Source organism: Condylura cristata, unplaced genomic scaffold, assembly GCF_000260355.1.
Source record: "Condylura cristata isolate star-nosed mole 26May11 unplaced genomic scaffold, ConCri1.0 scaffold00016, whole genome shotgun sequence".
NCBI classification, from domain to species: Eukaryota; Metazoa; Chordata; class Mammalia; order Eulipotyphla; family Talpidae; genus Condylura; species Condylura cristata.
The window spans coordinates 4177270-4197216 of NW_004567117.1; the positions used below are offsets into that span (position 1 = coordinate 4177270).

At 40.1% G+C, this 19947-nt stretch overlaps 1 protein-coding gene across 1 annotated transcript in view; it reads right to left on the reverse strand.

Annotated features, from left to right (window-relative positions):
- RALBP1 (ralA binding protein 1) overlaps positions 1-17467 on the reverse strand; it is a 51416-nt gene extending 33949 nt beyond the window's left edge. Inside the window, exon 1 of the mRNA XM_004683741.2 lies at positions 17257-17467. The gene's annotated coding sequence lies outside the window, so the exon portion shown is untranslated. The remainder of the gene's footprint in view (positions 1-17256) is intronic.
- Positions 17468-19947: the final 2480 nt, after the last annotated feature.

Sequence of the window (19947 nt, forward strand, 5' to 3'; positions counted from 1 at the left end):
GAAAATAACAGACCAGGTGAAAAAAAAAATGATATATACCAGAGACGTTTTATGGGGATGCCGTGGGGAATGGGATCAAAAACAGTGGTGGGAGGGAAATGCACTGGACTATGGTGGTGGCACATGGGTGACTTGGTGATCGGAAGCCTATGGGGATTACATGAGATGGAAAAATGCACAAAATGATGTAAAAATAAACATATTATTAAAAAAATAAAGAAATAATAATGAAAAAAAAAGATGCAGTTCAAAAAAATACTGAGCAAAAGGAATTCTTAACAAAAGAATACACACTTGATCCCCAGGATGGCCAAGTGAGTCCATGTATTTATAATTCTAGAACAAGCAGAACTAATCCATAGAAAGCTAGTCAGTTGTGCTGGTGTAAAGGGGCATGACGGAACTTGGGGGAGTGATAGACTATTCATGATTATGAAATCATGGTTATGCTGATTATTTCATAGGTACACATAGCTGTCAAAATACAAAGAATTGTATCTTATCAGATGGGTTCACTTTATAGCATATAAAATATATGTAGATAAGGTAAAACAAGTTTTTTGAAAGTAACTGACAAGTTAATTCTAAAACTTTTAGCAATGCAAAGAACTAACAAAAGCCACATCTTGAAAAAGAATAAAATTAAGGCTGAATTAATCAAGACAGTATGGTAATGGAGTCAGGATGGACAAAAATTAGTGGAATAAAATAGATTCAGAAAGAGATTCAGGAAAGCCAACTTTTTTTTATTAACGTTTTAAAGATTTTAGACAAGAACATAATTCCTTTTCTTAAAAAGGTTGTATCAAAAGTAAGCATTTTACTTTAAAATGTTCATCTCAAAAGCCTGACAGTGTCTTTCAGTAACTTAAAGGTGAGGTTCTTACTAATTTTCTTTTTTAAAAGATTTATTTTACTTATTTATGCACACAAGAACTAGGGTCTATACCAGAGGTGCAGGGACTGAGAATATTCACCAGAGACACAGTAGGGAGCAGAACAGGCAGATCTACTGAAATCCACTGCTGAAGGGAGCAGCAGATGAGACAGGAGAGGTCTGCAGTTCCACTTGGGTTAGCTCCTTGGCCTGGGATTGAACTCAGGCTGCAGAGGCTGGCGCTATCTTGATCGTTCTGAGACTTAACTCTGTACCCCCAGGGAGCCCTTCTTGCTAACTTTCTTATTAAAGATGATCAGGACTTCCTCTATAGATTTGTGATGTTCATGCATAACAATAAATGAAAACCTTTTTCTTAGCTTTTTGATAGCTATTTTGTTATCTGGGCCTTATTTCAGAACTGCTTTAATAGCTCCCTTCCGACTGAATTTACTGTTTGCAGGTGCCTCATGGTTTTAGGTGCGTGACTCTAAGAATGTCCTGGGAACTTGATCTATTTCATCTGCTTCTACTTCTGAATACTTGCACTTACTTTTGCCTGCAAAGGTTGTCTTGTCTTCCCCAAAGGTCCTATCTGATTCCATGCACATATCCAACTCCCCAGTACTAAAGGATGCTTGCTTTTGCCCCTCTTCATCTGGTTTTACTCCCTTATGCAGCTGTTGGCCTGGGAAGTAAGTACCTGCCCAGCTCCTGTTATTTATTTATTTTTTGCTTTTTAGGCTTCTAATTATTCTGGTGGTTTTCTAAATTTAGGCTTTCTTTTCTTCCTCCCCTCCCCCTAATTTTCTGCCATTCTTCCTTCCTTTTCTATTTTCTTCTCACCTGTGCTGGCTTTTCTGTGGTCTCATTACTTTGGGAGATAGAACCTCATCAGAGATTTCTGTGCATGCATTGAACATCAGGTTGCTGGTGGTCGCTCTCACCCCCATTACTGAATTACTCATTGCTGGTAGCTTCAGAAAAGGTACTCTATACCTGCTCCATAATGCATTTACCATGAACCTTCAAACTGCTCTTTATCCAATGCTGAAATTTCATTTTTTCCTGTAAATGTCAAAACACTGTGCTCCCCTCAGCAGTGTATTTGTCGATCTGCCTGTTCTGCTCCCCACTTTGTCTCTGGTGAAGCCTCTCACTGCCCCTGCACCTCTGGTCTATACCCCATTTCTGTATGCACAAATAAATAAAACTTCAAAAAATCTGTGAGCAAGAGTCAAACCAAAGACTTGGAGAACACATTTGTAGTATATGTACATCTGACAAAGTACTTACATACCCAGAATATTAAAGAACTCCTACAATTCAGTAACAAAAGGAGAAATGATAATAAAATAAAAATGGGCAAAAAGTTGAGCAATTTTACAAAGAAAGTTTCACAAATGAAACCATGAAAAAAAAAAGTGCCCACATCACCAAGCATCAAATAAAAACAAGTTAAGACCACAATGATCCATCAAGGCACAGCATCCAGAATTTAGAAACAACTTTTGTATCGGTGAGGATATGGAGCAACAAGGAAGTTTAATATTGTGGGAACATACAGAGTTTAACCCCTCTGAAAAAGTGTTTAACCATATCTTTTGTTAAACCTAACATATGGTCTAGCAATTCCACTCCAACAGAAATAAAAACATGCATTCACAAAAAGACATGATAAGATTAATTTTATTCTTAACAGGTACAAATGTGAAATATCTACATTTCCATCAACAAGAGACTAGATAAACAAGCAGCAATCTATACATATATGGAATATCAGCACTTTTTAAAAGGAACAAACCACATATGTACAATAAAAGATGAATTTCATTAGGCTGCACACTTAGACACCACTGAGGACATACTGCTTTATTCTACTTATGCTCTAGGAGAGGCAAATACATCTCTACATCAGACTGTGACACAATTTAAAACTGTGGTTGTACAAGTGTGGGGAAAAGGCAGGCACTGACTACAACATTGCAAAAGAGAACTTTCCACCTTGATTGTTGTGCTCTATATTTTGACTGGCATGTGAGCTACGCAATGTTCACATTTGTTAAAACTTACTCAACTGTACATTTTGCTAAATATAAAACCTATCTAAATAAAATCTCTCCAAAGACAAAAATGCCATGGATGCTATGTAAAGATAAGGCATTAAAGCATAAGAACCTTTCTTTTGCAATGGTGCTACTCCTACTTTATCATCAAAGTTCCAACACCCACCATACCAAAAGTCATAGAATATGAATGTCTATTTCCAGTCTTTCCCATAGAATAGCCTTTGGCTTGTTGCTGTGCAAAAGAACAATTTATAGGGCCCTCCCTGATGGCGCAATGGGTTAAGATGCAGCACTTCAAGCTAGCTACAGCCACTTCAGTGTGAGTTTGACCCCCAGCCCTGCAGGTGACCCACATGGACAGGCAGACCTCTCCTGATCCCCTTAGCAGTGTACCTCATTGATCTGCCTGTTCTGCTCCCCATTCTGTCTCACTAGCCCTGTACCTCTGGCTTGTACCCCAATTCTGTATGAATAAATAATCTTTAAAAAAAAAAGAACAATTAAAGAAAAAGAACAATTTATATCCATAACCAAATGAAGGGTTTTTAAATGCTTCTTTAACAGTATCTAACAAGAAGTATTGAAAGTGTAAAGCAGGGCCCTCCCTGGTGGCACAATGGGGTAGGAAGCTGTACTGCAAGCTAGCTGCGGCACTTCAGTGCGAGTTCAAACCCCCACCCTGGGAGCGATCCACATGGCACAGCAGACCTCTCCTGACTCGCCTGCTGCTCCCCTCAGCAGTATGCTTCGTCGATCTGCTTGTTCTGCTCCACACTATCTCTGGTGAATCCTCACTGCCTCTGCACCTCTGGCCTGCACCACAGTTCTATATGCATAAATAATCTTTTAAAAAAAACGTTTAAAGCAAAACATTGAAAAACTAGAATTTTATTTTAGAATCCAAAGTATACCTTTGAAATTGACTAATATTTTAAGTAAAAATAATAGGTATGACAGTTACAATGAGGTAAAATAAAATTAAAAGTTTCACAAAACCAGACCCAGTCAAATAATGACTTAAAAACATCACTTCTCCAAAAAAAAAATTACTTCTCCAAATAAGTGATCTATACATCATTTTTAAAATAGTCTTCACTGTTCACATACCAGTATTAATCAGCATACTTAATAAGAATCACTCATCCATGCAAAAGGACAAAACAATATAAGGAAAGAAACACTGCTAAATTAAAGTCTCCTAAAATAAAACTTTCAGATTAAACTTGATAGTATCTACATGGGAAAAAAGCCTATTCCAGAAAATTAAGAGCCTGTTAAGCTTACAAATTAGACAAATCCAGTTTTATAAATGTTCTTTATTAATAAATATCAGATTTAAATGCACTAGAAGCAACTTTTCCATCATTTTATGAGGCAATCCTCACACTGTCTCATTAACACATTATCTACTGGAAATTAACCAGCATTAATCTGATATTTACAAATGTTACAATTTATAAATAGTATTTGCATTCACAGTAGATTTTTTGGCTTTTTATTTCACAGAAATGAGCAAACAGTAGACAAAATAAATAAGGGCCTCTCTGGCAGTACAAAGGGTTAAATTGCAGCGCTGTGAACCAATCCTCAGCCACTGAAGTTCTGTGTTTGAGTTTGATCAGATCCCCAGGACTACTGTAGAACCCAGTGATCCCTGGCCAGTAAGTGACTCACATGGCACCAAAGACCTCTCCTGCCTTGCCTGCTGCTCCCCTCAGCAGTATATTTCTGACTATCTGCCTGTTCCGCACCTGACTCTGTCTCTGGTGAATCCTCTAACACCCCACACCTCTGGGATGTACCCTAGTTCTTGTATGCATAAATAAATCTTAAAAAAAAAAAAAGTAAAGAGAACCTTCACTTAAAGATGTTTTTGAACTATTTGATATTGAACAAAGATGAAGCAAAAAAAATATCATGAATTAAAGAATATCATATACTTCAAAATACAGTTTTCTGTTAAAATATCTGCGTTTTGGGGCCCTCTTTGGTGGTGCAATGGGTTAAAGCACAGCACTATGAAGTTATCCACAGTCACTGCAGCATGAGTTTGATCCCTGGCTAGGGAGGTGACCCACACAGTGCAGCAGACCTCTCTTGTATCGTCTGCTTCCCTCAGTAGTGTATTTCAGTCAATCTGCCTGTCTGTTCCCCACTCTGTCTCTGCTGAATCCTCTCATGCCCCCACACCTCTGGCCTATACCCCAGTTCTTGTATGCATAAGTAAAATGAATCTTTTAAAAAAAATAATAAAATATTTGCATTGTGAACATTTGCCTAAACATACATTTCTAAGTAAACATTTATATAACCTAGTTTTGGAAATACATAATACTTACTTGTTCTTCAACTGGTATAATAGCAATTTCCCCAGAACTAAAGGACACAAGTATACAGATCATGAGGTACCAGCAGATAAATGAAGAAACCCAAACCAAAGCACGACGTAAAATTTCAGTGAATTGGGACAGAAAAATGATACAATTCCCCACAGCACAGGGAACAGGGCCAACAACTGAAACACAAAGGACCAGGAGCAACTTGCCAACAGGAACACTCAAACTTAAAGAAAATAAAGAAGTATCTGCAAAACAGTGAGAGCAAATTAATTCCTAGGATCATTCAGGTGTGTAGGTAGAATAAAGACATTTGTCAGACCAAAAGTCACAAAGAAAGCACTTCCTCAAGAATCCAGAACTTGAGATACAACCCTGGAGAGCAGAAAAGGGAATCCCAGGAAAAGCAGGCCTGTGACCAACTTGTGACACATGCCACAGTGACAAAGGAGGAAGCGCTCCTGAGGACAATGGGATTTACAGACATCTGACTGTGTGGAAAAGAGTAGTAACATGTGGTAAAGAGTTGCTAGAACTTTTGGGGTAAATTTGTCATAAGAACAAGAGTTAAAAAAAAATCCAAATATAAGTAAGAAACAACTATTAACGCCAGGAGAAAGGTGAGAAAATGAAACTGCAGCCTACTTCTTGGCTCAGCAATACACAATGAAAACAATGAATACATAAACATAACCAAACCTGGTGCCAGGCGTGATTGTATTAGCTGACTAATACAATCATTGGGGCAAGGACATGGAGAAAGTACAAGAGATCTAAATCCTCATCTATCACAATATCTACTTAATAGATAATGTGTAGAATTGGTATCTTAAGAAACAGCAGTTTTCGTATACTATTTAGAAATAAGGAAATAAATACCAAAAGCCAAAAGAAATAGCTGAAAGGATAAATAAAGACTGAAAGGGGTGCAAGAAAAAGGTAGGGAAGTGTTTTCCACTGCAAATCGTTTAGTTCTGTGCTGGGGTCTCCAAGAGCACCACAGGATCAATGACTCACTAGAAAGACTCACATAACTCAGGAAGAGTCTTGCCACTTCTAAGACTTATTAAGAAGAAAGGATACAAGGCAAAAACAGCAAAGGAAAAGGAACATGGGGTGAAGTACTGATGAAATCAGGCCCAAGTTCAAACTTCCAAGTCTCAGGGACAAGCTGAATTTTCCAGCAATAGTAAAAAATATAAAGTAATGTCTCCCTAATAATTCATTATATTCAGAGCCCAGTCTTTTTATTTTTTAAAAGATTTATTTATTTAAGCATACAAGAACTGAAATACAGGACAGAGAAGTGTGTGGGGAGTGGGTGGGTAAGAGGATTCACCAGAGACAGAGTGGGGAGCAGAACAGGCAGATCAGGAGAAGTCTGCCATGCCATATGGGTCAGCAACCTGGCTGGGGGTTGAACTTGTGCTGCAGTGGCTGCTGATAGGTTCATAATGCTGCACTTTAACATACCACACCGCCAGAGAGGACCCAAGCCCAGTCTTTTTAGACCATCCAGGCACTCACCTTCTGTCTAAAAGGTAGCAAAATTCCAGAGTCCAAGAAGAAAGCACTGCTCAGGATAAATCCCTTTTTACTCTCCTATAGTTTAGATACAGTGGGCCATTCTTATCACTTACTTAGGAAGTATTTACAAACTGTAGGGAACTCAACCAGTCAAATTCCGAGATGCCAGCCAAGGGCCAACCTTGCAAACTGGCCTTTCTATATTCAGACCTGCTAAGGTACTTCTGCACAAATACTAAGCTCTTCCTAATTATGATGGGGTCACAAAAGGATAATTCCATCATAAGTTGAAAAAAATACTAAGTTAAAAACACACTTAATACACTTAACATATCGAACATCATAGCTTAGCCTAGTTTACACTGACAGAAACACATTAGTCTACAGTTGGGCAAAATCATCTAACACAAAGCTTATTTTATAATTAAGTATTGACTAGCTCATGTAATTTACTGAATACTGCACTAAAAGTGAAACACAATTTTTTTTTTTACTCTCAAGACAGTAAGCTGATTGGGAGATGCAGCTCGCTGCAGCCCATGTCATGAGAGAGTATTATACCACTATTACAAGCCCATGAAAAAATCAAAATTCAAAGTATTACTTTCACATCATTATAAAGTTGAAAAATATTAAGTCAAGTCAGGGACCATCTGTATTTGATTTCTGATACTATTCTTATGGGTTACTATGATAAAGTTTAAAAACAAAAAAAAATGAAATCCTCGTCTCACAAAAGAACACTAAAATTTTATATTAAAATTAAAAAGAAAATGAGGTATCTCTTAAACTATGAATACTACTACTACCCAAGAAAATAATTTCAAGTTTATAAACTGAAATGTAACAGAAATAACCCAAGACTGTGTAAGATAAGATTTATAGGGAAATCAGTAAAATACTTCTCATTATAATATGTTTGAAGACTACTACCCAGTGAATGCAAATTCCTACTATTCACATTTACAGGCTTGAAAATTATTTGTCATGTGCATCTCCATGGACCAATTGTTACCCAATTTAGTTGTTATATAACTAGTCCTTTCAAATTTGTTCAGGGTGAGAATAGAGATTTTACTCTTTAATTGGGTTACTTACAGCTTCTTTTCTGAATCCTTCTTATATATCATCAGACTTTATTTTAGTTTCTTCTTATCCCAGGTGTTTACCCAAACAAACTTCTGATTAGGGTCCCATATACCACTATGAAATTCATGGGACAACTTAGTGATTTGATGTTTTTCACTCTGCTTCCAACATTCTCAGTGTTTAAAACAGTATTTAAAATTCTCACTGATTAAAACAATTTGCCTAAAATAAGGATGTGTATATTAAATTTTTTAAAAAAGATTTATTTATTTATGCATATAGAAGTGGGTTACAGGCCAGAGGTGAAGGGCCAGTGAAAGGATTCACCAGAGACAGACAGAATGGGGAGCAGAACAGGCAGGTCGACTGAAATACACTGCTGAGGGGAGCAGCAGGCGGGTCAGGAGAGGTCTGCCATGCCATGTGGGTAACCTCCCTGAAAGGTGATCAACTGGTGCTGCAGTGGCTGCAATAGCTTCACAGTGCTTGCTTTAATCTGTTGTGCCACCAGGGTGGACCTATATAATGTTTTTAAAATGTAAAAATCTGGGGCCTACCTGGTGGCACAAAGGGTTAAGTCTCAGCATAGAGTTCCAGCCCAGGCAGGGAGCTGACTTAAGAAAAGCAGACCTCTCCTAACTGCCCACAGCTCCCCTCAGCAGTGTATTTCAGTCAGGCCACCTGTTCTGCTCTCCATTGTCTCTGGTGAATCTTCTCTGTAACCCTCCTTTACCCCTCTACCCCATGGCACCCCTGGCCTGCACTCCAGCTCTTATATGCATAAATTTAAAAATCTTTTAAAAAATGTAAAATTCTGATATTCATTATAATAAATATGAAAGTATCAATGCCTTTTTTAATACTGGCAACTATTAAATTACTAACAACAAAACAGAAAAATCAGAAAATACATAAGATCAATCTCCAGAGGAAACTAAATCTAAAGAGCATAGATTCCATATATAAAGTGAAAAGTCAGACTCAGGATTAGAATGCGAGCTACTAAAAGAACAGCCAAAACACTGCATCTAGCAGATAAAAATAATTCCCCTTACTGTCTACAAGGTGAATACCTGGAAATAGTTGTACAAATAGCTGCCTAAATCAAACAGTGTATATGTATATTAAGTATGGGGGTGAAGTGAGGAACGAACCCACACTGGCCTCTTGCCATAAAATGAAAAAAAATTTTTTTGCCCCTCCCTGCCCAACTGTCATGGTTCAACCATGTATAAAAGGCTATTCCATTCAATGCAAGCAAGCTCTAAGCTCTGGCCCACACAGCTCTCTGTCATGGCCTCTTGCAACATATGTATGGGAAAGACTACACCAACTTCCAGGCCTCATTTGAGGTGGATAGTGCCTTTCAAAGAGCCAAGGCTTTCCCACTAGAGAGGAAAATGCGTGGTTCTCTTTTTCTACCCACTGGACTCACACCTATTTGTGCCTCATTGAGGCCATCGCTTTCACGAAGCATAGACTTCCTCGGAAAGAGGACTTCCACAAACTAGGCTGAGAGGTTCTGGGGGTCTCTGTGGACTCTCAGTTCACTCATCTGCTTGGCTCAATAACTGCCCCCTCCTGCCCTTAGGAGGGAAATCTAGGCACCCTAAACATGCCCCTGCTGGCTGAAGCAACCAAAAGCTTATCCCAGGATTATGGCTCTTTACCATTAATGGCAAGGTTGTCCTTCAACAGATCACCATCAGTGATTTCCCTGGGAGGCATTCTGTGGATGAGGCCCTGCACTGGTCCAGGCCTTTCAGTACACTGATGAGCAAGGGGAATTCTGTCCTGCTGATCTGGAAGCCAAGCAGTAACACAATCAAGCCCAGTGGGGATGGCAGCAAGGAATATTCCAAACACAGGTAGATGAATAGCAAGCTTTGGCTCTTGGTCCCTATCTGTATGCCTGGCTGGGTAGTATGTACTGACCCAGCAAAAGCCAGACCTGCTACTTCAATCCCCATAGTCTGTTACCCTGGGAGGGAGGCCAGGTATTCTCATGCTCCTACCTGGATGCTAGTGCATGTTGACCCCTTCTCTGGAGCCCACCTAGCAGGGCATAGGCCTAGAGGTAACTAATAAAGTATTAGGGCTAGGAAAAAAATGTTTTTCCATCAAAAATAAAAATAAATGTCATGTGATATTAACAATGAGATATGAAATATTTTTAAAAGAATGACACATCTTCCTGGGCAATGGGAAGGGTAGGATTCTCTCCTGCCACATTTCATAATCACATAATCTCAAGTAAATCTTAAATTTGAACTTAACTGCAAAGGTAAAGGAGACCAAAAAAAAAATTTTTTTTTTAAAGGGAAAAAAGGGCCCTCCCTGGTGGCACAGCGGGTTAAATAAAGCACAGCACTGAGAATCTAAAGCCGCTTCCGCATGAGTTCGATTCCCGCCTGCCCAGGAGGTGACCACATGGCGTAGCAGACCTCTCCTGACCCGCCCGCTGCTCCCCTCAGCAGTGTACTTCCTCGATCTGCCTGTTCTGCTCCCCACTCTGTCTCGGGAAAACCCTCACCGCCCCTGAGCCTCTGGCCTGTACCCCAGTTCTGTATGCACAAATAAATAAATCTTTTAAAAAAAAAAAAGGGAAAAAAGATAGCATACCATTGGTTATGAAAGAAACTGGGTAAAATGTCTAGTCCATGGTTCCCAAACAGTGCACTGAGGTACCCAAGGGCATCAATAAGCAAAATACATAAAGGAGCCACAGGTATCTTAAATTTGAGGGAAAAAGCAATACTAGATATCTGTCACAGATATAAACCAATATCTAAAAGTAGTTCAGCATTAAGATTATATTATACTGCATTCCTTTCAATGACATCTTGGTAAGCTGAGTTTTCTGGGGAAAATTATGATTAAAAAAATACTATGTGAAAATCAATATGGAATAAGAAATGAAGGTGGTGACATCCAAATTGATTATAACCTTTTAGAAGTTGTGCAGAATCCAACAAGCACACACAAACCATTAATTTTAGTTACTGAAGAGTAATTTTTTTCTTTCAATTTCTGTGTTTTAGTTTTTCAAATGGCTACTAAATTGCTAAGACATAAATACATATTAAAATGTATGAACCTAATAACATAATACATGGAATTATAGAAATTTCTATTAAGGTGAAGCTAGCTCTAAGATCATGTTATTAAAAATGAGACTGAGGCCCTCCCTGGTGGCGCAGCGGGTTAAAGCACTGCACTGAGAATCTAAAGCAGCTTCCGCTTGAGTTTGATCCGGCCTGCCTGGGAGGTGACCACATGGCGTGGCAGACCTCTCCTGACCCCCCCCCCCCTGCTCCCCTCAGCAGTGTACTTCCTCCATCTGCCTGTTCTGTTCCCCACTCTGTCTCTGGTGAAGCCTCTCACCACCACCCCCCCAGCCTCTGGCCTGTACCCCAGATCTGTATGCACAAATAAATAAATCTTAGAAAAAAAAAATGAGACTGAAACATCAAGTATTAAAATAAATAATATATGCTTTTATAACTATAACTAGTGAACAAAGACAAAGGGCTTGAGAATCAATTACAAGATGCTCCCACTGGTCAAAGGTGAAAACAGTAATGATCACCAGTAAAATAACTACAATGATTTTAAATATATAAGTTCGTGGTATTTGGAACGTTTTCCATGACACATCACTGTAGGCCACAAAACAAACCTCAATAAATTTCAAATAACTGAAAGCATACAAAATATGTCCTATGTATGACCACAATGAAATTAAGTTGGAAGTTGGTAACAGAAAAACTTTTCCACAAACTTAAAATATGTCAAAATTAGAAACCCACTCAACATTCAGCAAAATATCTGACAAGCTAGAAATTGAAGAAAGTGTCTAGAAGGTATCAACAAAAACCCTACAATTAGCATACTTAATGGCAAAGGACTGGAAGTTTTCTTCCTAAGATCAGGGACAAGACAAAGAGATTTGGTCGTATTACTTTTATTCAGCATTATATTGGAAACTTCAGTCAGGGCAATTAGGAAATACAAATTAATAAAAGGCATTCATACTGGCAAGGAAGAAGTAAAACAGCCTCTAATCAGATGACCTCATCTTGTACAAAAACCCAAAATAATACAATGAAAATCTACTGGAGCTAACAAATGAGTTCAGCACAGTTACAATATACAAGATGAAAGTAGAAAATATGTTGTATATCTACATACTAGCAATGAACTTTCCAAAACTGAAATTTTAAAAAGTAAAAAGTATTCAAAAATAAAAGAATAAAATAGGAGGAGAAAGATTTATATATTGGTTGTTACATAACATTGCTGAGATTAAAGACTAGCAGTGGGGGGAGTGACAAATGGTCACTTCAACAGATAGGGAAAACACAAGTAGAATTCTATGTGCTAAAAATGGGCCTTTATCTCAGACCACAAACAAAAATTCATGCAAAATAAACCAACACCTAAATTTAAGAATTAAAACATAAAACACACAGAAGAAAGCATAATGTAAACCTTTACTTTCTTAGAGTTGACAGTGGATTCTTAGAATTGACACGCATATCACAGCAACAACAAATGAAAAACTGGATGTTATACTCCACTAAAACTTTAAAACTTTCGGGCCTCCCTGGTGGCATGGGATTAAAGACACAGCACTATCAAGTATCACCAGCCACTGCACCATGAGTTCAGTCTTGGTCAGGGAGACAACCCACATGGCACAGCAGACCTCTCCTGTCTCATGCACTGCTCCCCTCAGCAGTGTATTTCAGTAGATCCTACTATTCTGCTCCCCACTCTGTCTCTGGTGAATCCTCTCATGCCCCCTCCCTGCACCTCTGGCCTACACCCCAGTTCTTGTATGTATAAATAAATAAATTTTTAAAAAAATTTTTTTTAACTTTCATACATAAGAGGTCATGTAAAGAAAGTAAAAAGATGACCTATAAATCAGGAGAAAACCTTTGCAAATAATACATCTACTAAAGGTCCAATTTTAAATGGGCAAAGGGCTTAACAGATTATTTCTCCAAAGTAGATATTCAAATAGCCAACAAAATACGGGTAAAGATGATCAGCATCATCAGTCACCGGAGAAATGTGAATCAAGCCCATAATGAGATACTAATTCACACCCATAAGAATTTTTTTAAACAAGAAAACAAGTATTGATTAGGATGTGAATGTTAGAATTCCTACAATGGTTCAGCTGTGTTTGTAAAGTTTAGCAGTTCCTCAAAATATAAGAGTTACCATAAGATCCTAGGAGTAATGAAAACATATCCACATAAAAACCTGCACATAAAATCTCATACTAGCATTACTGATAAAAGATACAAAGTAGGAACAACTTATGAATCAACCAATGAATGGATAAACAAAATATAAATATAAACACAATATTCTTTTTTCAGCAACAAAGACATGAAGTATTGATATATGCTACAATGTAGATGAAACTTAAAAATATCACCCTTAGTCAAAGAAATCAGTGACAAATTATCATATATATGATTTGATTTATAGTCAATGTCCAGAATAAGCAAATGCTCAGAGATAGAAAGTAGATCTGTGGTTGTCAGGTAGCAGCCAGGAGCAACTGTGACCGAGTGATAATAAGAAGTTTCTTTTTGGGGATAATGAAAATATTTTAAAATCGACTGTGGAGATGGTTGCACAACTCTGTGCACATACTAAAAACAAACTCACAAAATTGTACACTTTAAAAGTATGAATGTCTTAATAAATTTATAAGAAAAAAACAGACTCAACTTTTGCCATATTAAAAAAGAAAATCCTCCCTTAGCCTTTTCTTATCCTCTGCTACCATCTTTCTATTACTTCTTTCACAAATAAGATTATTTTTAAAATATTCAACATTTGTTTACTCTGCTCTGACTGCCCATTAACTAAATTCAGTAAAACCTAGTTCCCTCTCCAAATGGCAGCACTAGCTAGAATGCTACAAAATTGTTCTTACTTAATTTTCAAATTCAATTGACTCCTAATAATCCTTGTTTTACTTGTGTTCTCAAAGCATTTGATGTACACAGTGTCGTTTTTATTTTTTTCCGGAAATTCAGTTGTGAAAGATTAGCTTCCTTCTGAATGATCCTATTTGGCAACTACAATGTTTTTTCATGAATTCTCTACATCTCTCTAAACACTTAGGTTCTTTTCAAATTCCGCTTCCCTATACGACTTTCAATGTTCTACACAGTTTATTTCTATAATGATCCATCAGTAAACTGTTTCTCTGTGGTGTGACCCAAGTCCAGTTACCAACTATAATAACAGCCTCAAGACTCCCACGTGAAGACCTCTCTCTAATATACTCTAAAGTGCACATCCAACTCTGTAGCAGATGTTTCCATTTAATGTTTCACAAATAACTCCCACTCATTATGTCCAAAAGCTAAAGTCCTGTTTTCCCCCCAATTTTTCCTCTTCCTGAATTCCCTGTTTCAGGATACTTTGCCTTTATCTATTGACTCAAGTTAAAAATGCAAACCATCTTAATTCTATTTCTTACTCCCAAATCTAATGGTCACTGAATCCTATTTTTCTAAATATTTGTGCTATTAATGTAGTCTGCATTTGCCTTAATATGGACCCTCACCCCCATCTCAGTTATTACAAAACCTCCTAACCAGTCTTTCTGCACTGTTGATCTTCCCTTCCATCCCTTCTTAAAACTATATTGTATACTTTACAATACCAGAATCTTTCTAAAATCAAAGCTTAATACCATCTTCTCTGAAAAAAAATCTGTAATTACTAGTATTATATGGGGGGGGGGACCTTAAAATCCTTAGAATGGCTTACAATATTGAGAATCTATTTAGCCTCACATGCTAATTATCAATTTCCCATTCTTAAGTGTCCCAACTCACTTATCATGTTCAACTGTCCCTGAAATTTTCATTCCTTACCCTCCCATTTTCTGTTTCAGTCATGCCTAAGACTTTAAGGACAAAGTATGAAAAACCTAATATAATATCTGACACATAGTGAGGCGTTAAAAAATGGATTGAACTGATTTAGGTCTCTCTTTAGCCTGTTTTAATGACACCTATAAAAAAATAGAGGATAGGCCCTCCCTGGTGGCACAGTGGGTTAAAGCACAGCACTGAGAAGCTAAAGCCACTTCCGCATGAGTTCGATCCCTGCCTGCCCTGGAGGTGACCCACATGGCGCAGCAGACCTCTGCTGACCCACCCACTGCTCCCCTCAGCAGTGCACTTCGTCAATCTGCCTGTTCTGTTCCCCACTCTGTCTCTGGTGAAGCCTCTCACTGCCCCTGAGCCTCTGGCCTGTACCCCAGTTCTGTATGAATAAATAAATAAATCTTTTTAAAAAAAAAAAAGAGGATAAGGCTGAAATTGCTTTAACTGTATACAAGACTACCCATAATTTGGTCACCCCCAGTTTCATGTCTACCCATGGCCCTATACTCTCACTAGCTGTGCTTGCAGATCCTACAGCTCACCTTGCAATTCTATATTCCCATGCTTTTGTGCACACTGTTCCTTCTACCTAAATGCCCACCCTTTCCATGCCTGTACACTTACTGTTATCATCTCCTATATAAAGTTGTAACCTCTCCTCTTTACTTAAGAAACTGATCACTACCCCTATGTGCATCCACTGTATCCCCATACTTTCCCTGAGCAAAGCATTTTTAAAAACACACTGTACTTGCAGACAATTCAAGAGATAAATCCCTATTGTCCTGAAGGCAGGGGCAATGCCTTATCCATCTGCAAGTTTTCTTCACCTGGCACTGTATCTGCTATACGTAAATCCTCTATAGACAATGATCCACATTTTTCCTTATTCCCTCCACATACTTTAACACAGGTTTCTGTCAGGAATGTTCTTTCAAGAACAAAAGAACAAATTATTGGATTAAGTCTGGGCCCAGTTCCTCCTTGACCAAAAGAAAAGTCCTCTGTAAATCCAACTGTACAAATTAAAGGTAACAGGGATTTTTTTTTAATACACTTCCATTTTTTAAATTGGGGGAGAAATGGTCCATGAAAGATCTCAAATGAGCAATGATATTTTGAAAAGATAGCAAGTTATGTCGCACTGCTTAAATTATGTCACACTGCTTAAAGATACTTGGTTTGAAGAAATTATTCCTTAACAGTTACTGTTAAACTACCCTATCTTACTTGGATCCATGGGTCACTCTGAAAAGTGAGAACCACTCAACAACTTTCCTTCTACCAATACCCTGTCAACACAGCTACAGTAATTTCCTCATCTTCAAATCACCAAGATAATTTGAAAGGCAAAAAGTGAGGTTACCTTCGTCATCTACAATCCCATTTATTCACTTAGCAGTGCTGCCTCCATTAGCACCGAACCAAAAGTGGGCCTGCTCCTTATCACCGTTTAAATGTTCTGTGAATAACTGCCAAGTGTGATGGAATGCTTCCCAAAGCACTGCAGCATCTGAACATGCCCACTCCACTCGACAAAAAAATTCAGTGAAAGCACTTCTAATGAGGCTCGATAATGTGTTAACTCAGTGTCCAAACGACTGTACATCTATTACGTGAACACTCAAAATACAAAGTTAACGTTTTAAATATCTTCAAAATCTCTACTAGGCCCTAGAAAAATCAAGCTACTCCTTCCAGAGGGAGGCTCTGGAAGGGAATGAATACCAAAACTTGAATCTGCACAATGACTTCAAGTTAACACCGAAGTGCAATGTTTTATAAAACCTGTTTCACTCTTCAACAACAAAAACCCTCACTAAGCGCACTTGGCACAAGCGCGCTTGCAAGTGAGTTGTTGAAAGGAATTCTCAACTCCAGTTCTTCCATTCTCACTGAAACTTGAACTGAGGACCAGCACCCAAAGGAGCCCCAGTGCTTCCATGCCGGCGATGGGGACATTTAGGAGCGTTTTCCTAGTCCAGTGGGCGAGCACTGGAGAAGGGTTAATATTCCGGCAACAACTAAAATAGAATATGATTATGTAAAGACAGCCCCCTCTTTTGCGTCCGGTCCCACTCGCCCACGACTAGCCCTGGGGCTGGGAGCTCCAAGGGGGGAGGGGTGGTCCCTGAATCACCCTTCCAGAACACCAGCACCCCAAATCACAAACGCGGACGCCCCCGAGACGCCCGGCGGACAAGCAGGAGGCACGGACTGCAAAGGGTGCTGGAACTGGGGAGAAGCCAGCCCGGGAAGAGCCCGCACCCAAGGCAGCCACGCCCCCCACCCCCAACTCCAGCCCGGCGCGCCGCAGAGCCAGCCCCGCCAGCCACCTGACAGAAGCGGCTACGAGGAGGTTGCGGAGAGGGCTCCCAGACGCGCGAGGGACACCGCCGCGACCCTCGAACGCCACCGCTGCCCGCCCTGACCTGTGTCTGCCGCCGCGCGACCGCCCGCCCCGCCGCAGCCTCTGCCTCTTCGCTCTCACGATGCCGCCGCGGCCACCGTCGCCACCTCCTGCGCGGCTACCCTCACCGGCCTCAGGCGCCCCATTCCCACCCCGCCCAGCCTCCGCCTGTTTACAATGATTGGGACAGAACGGGACGAGCCGGCCCAACGCGCACGCGCACTCCCTCCTCCCGCCGCGGCCAGCTTCCCGAGTCCGCCTCTCAAAGCTGACGGCTCCGGCCGTCAAGGGCAAACGCTCTACCCCCTTAGAACAGGGCATGCTGGGAGATGTAGTTCTGAAAACCCGGGGCCTATTTCTATAGCAAGTCACGTCGTGAGAAAACAAACTACAACACCTAGAAGGCTCCGCGCTTCCTTCGGATTGAGGACCAGTTGAGAAGAACTGTAGGAGCGCGCGAGAGAACTGGCCGCGCCAGTGCAGTGCGGGCGCCTGCGCAGTTCCGGGTCTTGGGGGACAGGGTGGGACGAACACGTACCCGGGCGTTGATCGGTGAGGATGATTTGAAGTTTTTCCTTGCAGTGGTGCTGTCCGCGCTCTGGCCTGCCTGTTCCTCAGCTCCTGAAGTTAGACCTTTTGTGCCAGCAGATTTGAGTCGCTCTAACCTGTTCAACCAGCTTAGGAGGTCAGCCCGTCCTCCTGGGTGGGGCTTCTCCGCCTGAGAAAGGGTGGGGAGGCTTTTGCTGGAGGAGGGAGCGCCTGCTGAGAGTTTGGGGTGCGAAAAGGAAGCTCTGGGAGCCTCTGAAGAGGGATGCATTAAACTGTGGGGACCACCCTCAGTTGGGTGTTGAAAAGGGCCAGCCCCTGGTTCTGGCGGGACAGCGGACCTGGTTTGCATGGCGCTCTTTGGCTCACCATTTGCAAAATGACACCTAAATTAGAACAACCTGGTCCTGTGTGTAGCTTACAAGTAGGACTGAATCATGAGGAAGATTGGATGGATTTCCTGCAGAAATCCTTCACAAAGCGTTGAAGGGTTGAAGGCTGGAAAGTCTTCGGAAGTGCTTACGCTCTAAAATTTGGCAGTTATTTAAGAGAAAGATATGATTTGGGGTAGATGGTTTTTCCCAGTCTCTTCCAGCCCTACAAGCCACATCTCTTTAATACTTAATTACATATTTAGATTGACTGCGGCAGTGCATCCTACCCTATATGTTCCAAATCCCGGTTTTTCAAATCTGATAATAGGTCTATCTTTTATACTGTGTATTTCCTGCCTAGTAAAAGGTTATCTCCCTCAGCTTGGGTACTAAGATGCTCTGTGAAAACCATTGTATTTTGACTGGAAAACTTAATGCCCCTTTAGCAGCAAATCAGTGGCTCCTGACCACTGAGATGGACCTGTGACTACCCAGTTACAATACTCGGCCTCTGGCAACACTCCTTGGGCTTAAGGGATAGGCACTGACCCAAGCTGGTAGTTAGTTACACAGCCCTTGCTTGAAATGAATACTGACAGAGAGGAGGGAAAGCATAGAGCTTTACTACTGAGGTGACTGTTGATAGCCAAAGTTGTCTACAATATAGAGAGACCTGTCTGCAGTAGGTATGAATGTTGCCCAAGGGAAGAGGTGTTGAGGGAGAAGGAGAAAATGAGCTAGCAGTAGGAAGACCTTAGTTTCAGAGGCTATAGTTTTTATGACTCTTCTCTAGTGCTTTGAGTATGTGTGCCTAACTGAATGAGCTAATCCATTTATTTGTTGTTTTTAGGGATCGTTTGTGTGGATATAGAAAACATTTGTTGGTTAGCATTCATTTCTCTGATTTAAGCTATACAGCGTAGCCATTTCCTCTGGTGGCTGAGTTTCAGAGATGGTATGTCACCTAATCAAAACCAGTCAGTTCCACAGACTTACATTGGAATTCCTAGTGAACTGTAACTTTCTTGATCTTCTGATGTGACATAAGTATCTGGAAATGTGGCATTTACTGTGCTTTTACAAGGGAGACATCCTGTACATATAGAGGCTTAGGGAAGGACTCCAGTAGAGTCTGAAGATGAAGTGGACACTGTCAGATGGAGCACCGCAAAGATGGAGAAGAACTTTGTGTTTGCTAGCATCACTGGAGATGCACTATCAAATGCCACCTTTGGCCTATTCTACAGACTGTCCTAGAAACTGTTCAGAATCATGAGGCATTCATTTCCTATATTGTTTAACCCAGTTTGTACTAGGGGTATTGGAGCTTGTGACTCAAATTTCTAGAAGTCCTAATTAATTTAGTTGAATTGCTTTTACTTGACATAGAAATACCCTATTAAATATTGAATATTACTCATTGAAATAATGACTAATACAGGTTCCTACTTAAACTTCAGAAGAGACTTTTAGCTTTGGCTGTGTGATATGGCTAACAATTCCTCTGCACACAAAACAAGTATGAAGCAGGATAAAATTGCTAAAAACAACCTTAGGGGGTTCTGAGAAACATCTATTATTGGAAAACAACTAGAAACCCTAGTAGGAACAAAAGATTTCTTTGACCTTTGCTGAGGTTGCATCTGCCCTGCCCTGTAGTTTTACCAGATGGGTGGGACTAGCCAAGAAAATTAGCAGCTTCACTGCCAGAAGGGATGGACTCAATTTGTGGTAGAAGGTCATGACTTAGCCAGCTAAAAGTGAGGCACTCAAATGAAAACATAGAAAACCCA